Source organism: Acomys minous (genome assembly GCF_964271855.1).
Source record: "Acomys minous genome assembly, chromosome: 6".
NCBI classification, from domain to species: domain Eukaryota; kingdom Metazoa; phylum Chordata; class Mammalia; order Rodentia; family Muridae; genus Acomys; species Acomys minous.
Genome location: NC_140487.1, coordinates 64,847,516 through 64,857,047, shown reverse-complemented (window position 1 = coordinate 64,857,047; position 9,532 = coordinate 64,847,516). Strand labels below are relative to the sequence as shown.

General features: G+C 42.1%; 1 long non-coding RNA gene across 3 annotated transcripts in view; it reads right to left on the bottom strand.

Annotated features, from left to right (window-relative positions):
- Positions 1-5,089: 5,089 nt before the first annotated feature.
- LOC311600557 overlaps positions 5,090-9,532 on the bottom strand; it is an 8,777-nt gene continuing 4,334 nt past the window's right edge. For all 3 annotated transcript variants that reach the window (XR_014780276.1, XR_014780277.1, XR_014780278.1), the window contains exon 3: positions 5,090-8,665. This is a non-coding gene — a long non-coding RNA (uncharacterized lncRNA). The remainder of the gene's footprint in view (positions 8,666-9,532) is intronic.

The window sequence follows — 9,532 nt, the reverse complement described above, 5'->3', positions numbered from 1 at the left end:
GGTCTGTAGATCAGGCTGGCCTCAACTGCAGAGATCCACCTGCCTCTGCCTCCGAGTGCTGGGATTAAAAGTGTATGCCCCTCCCCGACCAGGCTCAAATAAAGTCTTAAAGTCAGTGCGAAGGCTTTAGGTGGGGTACTGAGGAAATAAGTGAATTTCGGTGATGTCATGAGAGTGGGGCCTTCATGAGGGGAAGAGAGAGACAAAAGAGCCTGTTCTCTACAGAATATAAGAAGCTAGCCAACTGCTAGCTGGAAGAAAGTCCTCACATGACCCAAATCTTTTGCACCTGATCTTGGACATACTAGAATCCAGAACTGTGAAAAGTAAACATCAGCTGTTGTATTCTTTATTTTATATTTTATGTATATTGTGGTTTTCCCTGCATATATATATGCATACATATATATATATGTAGCAGAGTGTTGGATCCCCTGGTGCGTGGCAGTTGTGAGCTGCCATGTGGGTGCTGAGAATCGAATTGTGGGTCATCTGGAAGAACAGCCAATACTGTCAACCACTAAGCTCAATATTTGTTATTTAAATTATCTCATTTGTTACAGTAGCCAAGGGTGACTAACTGAGATGAATTTTCAAAGCACTATGATAACTAAATAAGTATAGATATATATTGCTTAGGTTTTTTTTATATATACATGAACAGAAGTATCAGTGCCTCATCTAGAATCACGTGATCAATAATAGATCAAAACTTAATTCTTTCTATGGTGAATTTACTCATTTATTTATCAGGCATTAATTGATCATCTACTTTAATACTGAATTCACACTGAACTTTTATGTCATGAAGTCAGAGAAAACATGATTGCATTTTAAAAAATTTTTGAGATTATAACTACATTATTTCCCCCTCATTTCCTCCCTTTAATCCCTCGCATGTACCATGTTCCTTGTTCTATTTTAAATTCAAAATCTTTTTCTTTAATTGTTGGCACATATATTTATGTGTGTGTGTGTGTGTGTGTTTATTCCTATATATACAAATACAACCTGCTTAGTTCATATAAATATGTGTGTGTGTGTGTGTGTGTGTGTGTGTGTGTGTGTGTGTGTGTGTTTTATTTTTATTTTTCAGGGATCACCACTTAATATTGGATAAATAATTGGTGTGCTCTTCCCTAGGGAAGACTATTTCTGCTGTTCTCAGCATTCCTTCATTGCCTGTACTTCTTTTTCTAGGGTTGGAGCCACCTGAATTTCCTTCCTTCCACATTAGCATGTCTATTCATGTCTTTGTTCAGGTCACTTTTAGGCGGCCATGTTGATGAGGTTTCATGGGTGGAGCTTCTGACATTAACAGAAGACACAATCTCATAGCAAACTCCCTGATCCTCCAGCTCCTACATAATCTTCTTGCCCCCTCTTCCTCAATGCTTCCTGGGACTTAGGTACAACAATTATGTGTTAGATACATCACCTGAGACTGGGCCCCACACCTCTGCATTTTGACCTGATGGATCTAATGTATTGTTCTGCAAAGGTCTCAGTCTGTTGCAAAGAGAAGTCTCCTTGATGAGGAGTGAGAAATGTGCTTCTCTGTGGGTCTAAGGATAAATGTGTTAAATGTAGATAGGGATTATGCTGGTTTAGTAAAGTCAGGTTGTAAGTTCTCCTTGAAGATCCAAGGCTTGACTAGCCCTGGGTAGTTGGCTAGGTTTCCAGTGCCAGGTATGACTTCCCCTTTTGGGGGTTGGTCTTAAGACCCAATTAGAGAGTTGTTGGTTACTGCCAAGATATGTGTGCCCTTACTGAACCATTGGGTTATCTTGCCATGTTGGTCATTGTGGTTTTGGGGCACTATATCTGGCTAGGACTGTTGACTGCTTCCCTCCTTTGGAAGCTTGCAAGGTGTTTCTGGGTACCATAAAAGCTAGTTCTTTAAGAGGAAGCATTCAGGTAAGTTCTGGCCCTCAGATCCTGTGTCTAAGTGCATGGCGTGGTGCATTTAGAAATAGGGACTTACAGCTGGGCACAGTGGTGCACTCCTTTAATCCCAGCACTTGGGAGGCAGAGGCAGGCAGATGCTTTTGAGTTTGAGGCCAGCCTGGTCTGCAAAGCGAGTCCAGGATAGCTAAGATGACACAGAGAAACCCTTTCTCAAAGAAAGAAAGAAAGAAAGAAAGAAAGAAAGAAAGAAAGAAAGAAAGAAAGAAAGAAAGAAAACAAAGAAAACAGAAATAGGGACTTATTTTACATCCCTGGGGGCTACTAAGGGCAATAACATAACCACAGCCTATAATGTTTGAGGAGTCTCTTGGACAACCCTGACCAACAACTCAAAAAAAGGGCTTCTTATACTTGGTGTTGGGGTCTTTGTTAGACAGTGTATAGCTCATGGGAGGAACACTGTTAAAACTATATGAGAGCCAGGCGTGTTGGAGTATGCCTTTAATCCCAGCACTTGGGAGGCAGAGGCAGACAGATCGCTGGGAGTTTGAGGCCAGCCTGCTCTATGAAGGGAATCTGGGACAGTCAAGGCACAGAGAAACTCTGTCCCAAATCAAAACAAATAAACAAAGACTATATGAGAAGATTTTACTTATCTATGCATATATATTTACATATATGTATATTTCTATATCAATTTACATAGACTATAGGCATTTTTAGGTAGACAGTCAATTACATAGTTCTATATGACTTTTTCTTTTCTTTTTTGTTTTTGTTTTGAGACAGGGTTTCTCTGTGTAGCCTTGGCTGTCTTAGACTCGCTTAGTAGACCAGGCTGGCCTCGAACTCACAGAGACCTGCCTGCCTTTGCATCCCAAGTGCTGGGATAAAGGGCATGTGCCACCACCGCCTGGCCTGTATAACTTTTTCAAACTCTCCTCCCTCCTGTATTTATCTCCCCTCCCCTTCCTGAATTAAAGCTGTTCTCCATTGGTCATATATCTTCACCATAACTATGACATTTAAAGAAGTTAGGAAAGGTTTCAAAGAAATACACGTTACTTCATCCTGCAAATTACTAAGAGCCTGACAGATAGAAAGAGGCAGGAAGAATAGTTCAGGCATCACCATTACTGCCTTGGAAGGTCATGGAGTGGAAATACTGCACAGCATTGATGGTTTGGCCAACATATGGCTAGGACTGAGAGCACGTGGAGCCATAGAAAAGACAATCTCAGAGGGAGACTGGGAATAAAGTCAGGAGCTAGGCTGAGGAAGCTTCTACCACGTACTCGGCACCATTTCTCATAGGTAGATGATCGTGTATTCACACGAGCTTGCCCTTCTGTGCTGTCTCTGAATTTGTCTAAGGCTGATAAAAATACCTCCCGCTACACCCAACCCCACTCCAGTCCTAAATGTAGCTAGGATTCCAATTCCCCTTTCACTCTTAGTGATTCAAAGCTGGCCCATCATCAGGTAATAACACTAAAGATTTGCTCCACTGTTAGGGGAAAGTGGAGCTCATGACAACAAGCAATCCAACAGTCACGTCAGGAGGCTCTGCACTGTGAGGACAAGCTTTCAGTGTCCGACACTATTCTAATAGCAAGGCACTCCAAAATGCGTGTGTGTGTGTGTGTGCGCGTGTATGTGTATGTGTGTGCGCGCGCGCGCGCGTGTGCCAGAGATGTGTTCCTGGAGAAGTCAACAGTGATTAGTAAACAGCTGTATTCAAGAGAATTGCTAAAGGAACCCAGGCAGAGGTGCCAGCTTAAGACTATTGAACCATCTGGAAGAATTAAATATACCCAAGAAGACCATTATGTGAAGGAGTAGGCGGCCCCTTTGATTTTGTGTTTCTGCAACTGCTGAATGTGGTCATGAAGCTCTTGTGGACCAAAGGAGACACTGTAGTCTATGCACCTAATTATTTTGTGTATTCATTCAACAAACATTCACTAGTTGACTTCCTATGTGATTCTTTTCAGACACTGGAAACATGGAGCTACAAGATACAGCGCCTGCTCTTCAGAACCTTAATTCCTCGGTGCAGCAGTGTGGGGGATGCAGCCTAAGGCATGTTTGATTTCTGAAGACAGGGCCCTTCTGCATATATCAAGACCTTTCTTGCTTGTCACGAAGGCACCTGAGTCTCCACTCCTTTCCACGTACGGACACAGCATAAGGCCCTTCGTTGGTTTTGACACCTGGGATGCCTCTGGGTTTGGAAGCCAAATTAAACCTCTTTTCTTTACAACTCAGCAGAGGGAAACAGAGCAAGACATATTTCCCAGAGCATATTACAAGAAGCACAGGCCTCTCCAGACAAAGGGAGCATGGCAGTTAATTTCCTTACCACCCTAGCAATGTCACAGGAAGACACCGTCAGTTGGAGCTTGCTTTGCAAACACATTTAGAGTGAGCCATCTCCATACCTTCTCTAAGTTCTCTGTACACACCTCTGCCACAAACTATATTGTTGTCCCCCTCGGTGTCTGAGCGAGTGGGCTCCAGGGTCCTTCATGGGGACCACATCTGCCGATGCTCAAGGATCTTATATAAAACAGTCTTGGTTCTTCATATTATCTAGGCAACCTTCCAAAAGACTTGAAACCATCTTTAAAAAAAAAAAAGAAAGGAAGGAAGACAGAAAAGAAAAAGAAAAAAGGCTGGGTGTGGTGGCACACACCTTTAATCCCAGCACTCAGGAGGCAAAGGCTGGCAGATCGCTGTGAGTTTGAGGCCAGCCTGTCCTAAAAAGTGAGTCCAGGACAGCCAGTCTTGAAAGAAAAAAAGAAAAGAAAAGAGAGAGAGAGAGAGAGAGAGAGAGAGAGAGAGAGAGAGAGAGAAAGCAACCATCTCTAGATCACCTCTATTACCAAGCACCATGAAAGCGTTAGGCAAATAGCATCACACTGTATTGTTTAGGAAATATTGATTTTTAAAAATCAGTATATGTGGAATATAAATACAGGATTTTGCCAAATGTTTCATCCTTGGTTGCTTACAACCTCCAGTATGGATCCCCTGAACAGACGGAGTCAAATGCATACATGCCTCCATGCCTCCGTTGTTCATGTGTTCCCTCCATTAGACATCAGGGCCAGCGGCCTGGTTAACTCCCAGGGCCAGGACAGGTAGGAAAATACTGCTTATTTTTAAGGTAAAGGCACCTTTCTCTTTCTGTCTTCTGTCTAGTCCATCTACACCTCTGATAGACACAAACAATGAACAAAATCAATTGCTTTCATTTTGGCTAAATTGGTTCTTTCAAATGAGAAGTCCATTAAAGAATCTGAACAAATACTTTAGATAGAGTCTTTATTGACACCATATTAGACTCTTTATCTCTTGGGAAAGCATCAAACTATAAGACTATACAAGATAAGGAATACACAAGATAAAAATATCTTTATGAAAAGAAAGACCCCAGATGACTTCTGTGTGAGCTAATACTCTCTCTTTTAATTCAGCTCTGAAGGGAGTGAATAGATCCCAGCCGGAGAAATTAGCTCCATGTAGCAACTGAATTCTATGTACCAGGCTTTATCAATCATTCATGATATGCCTGAAACAAAAGACAGCATATGGCTTCATAACCTTAAAACTGACTTCACACATGCAGTCAGTGAGCATGGCCGCAAGTGACCACATTTATGTCCAAACACAACTTTGAAAGATGTCTCTGTCCCATTGCTCCCCCTCCCAGTTAGTCTGAAATTCCCTGATATCATCCTAACCTCACACTTCAGCATAAGAAAGCCTCTCTTGGGCTGAGAGGTGTCTCCGTGTTTAAGGGTGTTTACTGCTATTGCAGAGGACCCAGGTTTAGTTTCCAGCACACATATCAGACATCTCACAACCGCATGTAACTACAGCTCCAGGGGATTCAATGCTGTCTTCTGGCCTTCACAGGTGCCTGCATGCAAGTGGGACACATAAACTCATGTAAACACATACACACACACACACATTTTTGTTGTTGTTTGGTTTGGTTTTGGGTTTGGGTTTTTGTTGTTGTTGTTGTTGTTGTTGTTTTTGTTCTTTTAGACAGGGTTTCTCTGTGTATCCTTGGCTGTCCTGGACTCTTCTATAGACCCAGATTGACCTTGAACTCACATTGATCTACCTGCCTCTACCTCCCAAATGCTGGGATTAAAGGCATGTGCCACCACACCTGGCACATTTTTTTAAAAGTACATCATTTTTCAAAGTCTCTTTTCCCTGATACTCGTAATATTCTTAGAACAGATGTTGCAATCAACCCTATTTCCTCCCTCTTTCTCTATACACTTGAAGTCCATGAATCCCACACTTTAAACCTTTAAAAATGACCCACAAATCTCAGTAAAAGGACTCTGGTACAGGCATCCTGCAAAGTGCACTTTGAGACACTCTGCACAGCTGGTTAGTATGAACATTATTAGCAATTCACAAATTGACACGATGTCAGTGTGTGTGTAAGTTTGTGGTGGTGGTCTATTTAGCTTTCTTAACACATAAAATTACTTATTTCTACTTATTTAGCTGACTTGGAATTTCCAAGACTGCCTGTGTTAAAACATTTGAACTAGTACACATATTTCTTTCGTAGAAAGCACACCATTTCCTTCAGTAACTCCCTAAAGTACTGCCCATTTTTTTTTATCAGTAATGAATAAAGTAATATATGATGTCAACTACCTCAGGCAAACTAAAGCTCTGGCTCTAGCACACAAATGACAAGAGGAGCTGAGCTCCAGGGAAGGCTTGTTAGTGTGTCAGTGGCTTCTAAAGCCTGAATCAAAGTATCCACCTGGAGGAAAAAAAAAAAAAACCAGCCCCATGAATGAAAATCCAAAGTAAGCAGCAAGTTAGCTTGTCTTCCTGTGAGTAGAATATAGTCTTGGATGTCATCACTGCAGAAGCAAGACTCCGGCACTCTGGCACAGTCTATGGAGCATCATGGAGAGGTTGTCTCCCACAGTCAGAGCAAATACTCCAGAAAGAAAAAAAAATCTTTTTTTTTTTAAATTTTGTAAACATATTTATAACAGCTTCCACTGTGCTGGTTTCATGCACGTATCCCATTATGCTCTGTTCTTTCTCTGTCCCCCTTGGCTACCAGCCTCCCTATTCCTTGCCCTCTGGCTGATTTCTTCTCCACCTAAATTGCAACCCCCCCCCATCTGCTTTCATGTCACATGTTGCCTTCTCTTTTTACACCTTCTTCCCTTCCTTAAGATGCCCTCCTCCCCTGTCATGTGCCCTAACCCTCACCCCAACACACAAATGTACATCTGGATTCCGCATATGAAAAAAAAAATGCCTTTCTAGGTCTGACTTATCTTACTTAACATGATCTGCAGTTCTATCTATTTTCCTGCAAACGCCATCCTTTCATTTTTTTAATGACAGTATAACTCTAGTATGTATATGTACATTTTCTCTATCCATCCATCCTTTTAAAAAATTTTTATTTTTACTTATTTTTATGTGTATATGTGTTTTGCCTGCATGTATGTCTTAGAAGCAGCACATGCATGCCTGGAATATGTGGAGGCCAGAAAGTATCTAATTCACTGGAACTGGAGTTCCAGGATTAAACTCAGACCCTCTGGAAAAGAATCCCGTGTTCTTAAACACCTAGCCATCTCCCCAAGGATTTCTTGATGGGCATCTAGGCTAGCTCTATTTTTAGCAACTGTGATTAGTGCAGAAGAAAACATGAGTATGTAAATCTGTCTGTGGTATATTGCCCTTTAGTCCTGCAGGTGTATGTCTGGAAGTATGCAGTCATACAGATATGTACAGCTAGGTCATAGGGTAGTTTCGCTTTTAGTTTTATAAGACGTCTCCATGCTGATATCCATAGCAGCTGTACTAACACTATATAAGGGTTCCATAGTTCCCACATCCTTGCCAGCACTGTTGTCCTTTCTTGTCTCGATGACAGCCATTCCTGGAAGTCACTTGGAATCTCAAAGCAGTCTTAACTAGCATTTCTCTGAGGGTAAAGGATGACCAACACTTTTTCAAATATTTACCAGATATTTGTGTGTAATCCTTTTGAGAATGTCCTATTCAGTTAAACAGCCCATTTACTGATAGGATGATTTGGCATATGAGAGCTTAATCTTTGCAGTTCATTACATATTCTTGATATTAATTCTTTGTCTGGCCAAGAATCTTTGCAGTTCAATAGTTCTCTCTTTGATTTGGTGACCATTTCCCTTGCAGTGCAAACCCTTTTTAACGTCTTGTCGGCCCATGTGTAAATTCTGAGAAGGACTTCCTGTGCTACCAGTCATTTGTAGAAAGTCCACTCTGACCATATCTTCATTTGCTTCATCTTGGTTTTCTCCAGCAAGATTCAGTTTGGGGTCTCACACTGAGGCCTTTGATCCCATGTTGAATTAGCTTTTGTACAAGATGAGGGGACGAGACCTACTTGCACTCTTCCACATGTGGCTATCCAGTTTGCCCAACCTTATATGTTGAACAGGCTCTCTCTGTCTCTGTCTTCAATCTACTTCTGACAATTTTTATAAAACACTAACTGGCTGTAATTGGTGTGGGTTTCCTTTGGAGTCTTCCATTTTAATCCCATCCATTTACAAGTGAGCAAGCTATTTTATTTCCCCCCTAGTCAGTTTTTCAGTTCTGAATTTATTACTTACCTTCAAGAAGCAGTCATCCTGACTCTTAACTCCACTGCCTCCCTGGCTTGCCCCTCCCTCGAGCCATTGGCTGAGTGTGTCATCTGCCTTCCCTGCAGAGTATAGTGTGCAACACGTTACCAACCACACCCACAAAACAGGCTTCCTCCCTGTGCCTACACTTCACTACCTACTTCAGGCTAGTCCCCACATTCCAACAGGAGTGGCTTTCTCTTGACCTCTCATCTGATCACATCATGGCCTTTCTCACAGTCCTCAGAGGCCCATCTCCAGAGATTACGATCTAAACTCAGTAGAATTGCATGGCCACAGGCGTTCCTTAATATGGTTGTCTGACCATCATTCCCAAACATTCTCTGTTATTTCACCGCTCCTTTAGCAAGACCTACACTGTGTGCACTTCCCTGATGAGAAGACACTCAGACTTCTCTAGGTATATGTCTTATTTCCAATGCCCATCTGCCTTTGCTGTATCTTCCTTTACAAATGAATCACTTTCCATAACACCTATTATAAAATATCCTTTCTCACTAGGTCACCTCTGCTCCCAAAACAGTGACCGTTGCTCTCTTTTATGCACCCATTGTGATCCTTGCAGCACAACACTTGCTACACCTGCCTATGGTCTGTTACTTTGAGGTACTGCTCTTTGTATCCTTGTTGTCTATGGATATATATGAAGCAAAGGATGATGGGAAAATGGGAAGGTGTTAATTTGTACACATGCCTTGGACAGCAGGAAGTTGAGTAAGTGCCAGTAGGGAGAGGTTGAGAAAACAAATATGTGGAAACCGAAATGTAGAAAAGAATGCCAGCCAGATGCAGTGGCACACCTGTAATCCCAGCACTCGGGGAGGCAGAGGCAGGCGGATCTCTGTGAGTTCGAGGCCAGCTTCGTTTGTTTTCCGAGACACGGTTTCTCTGAGTAGTCCTGCCTGTCCTTGACTCGCTTTGTAGAC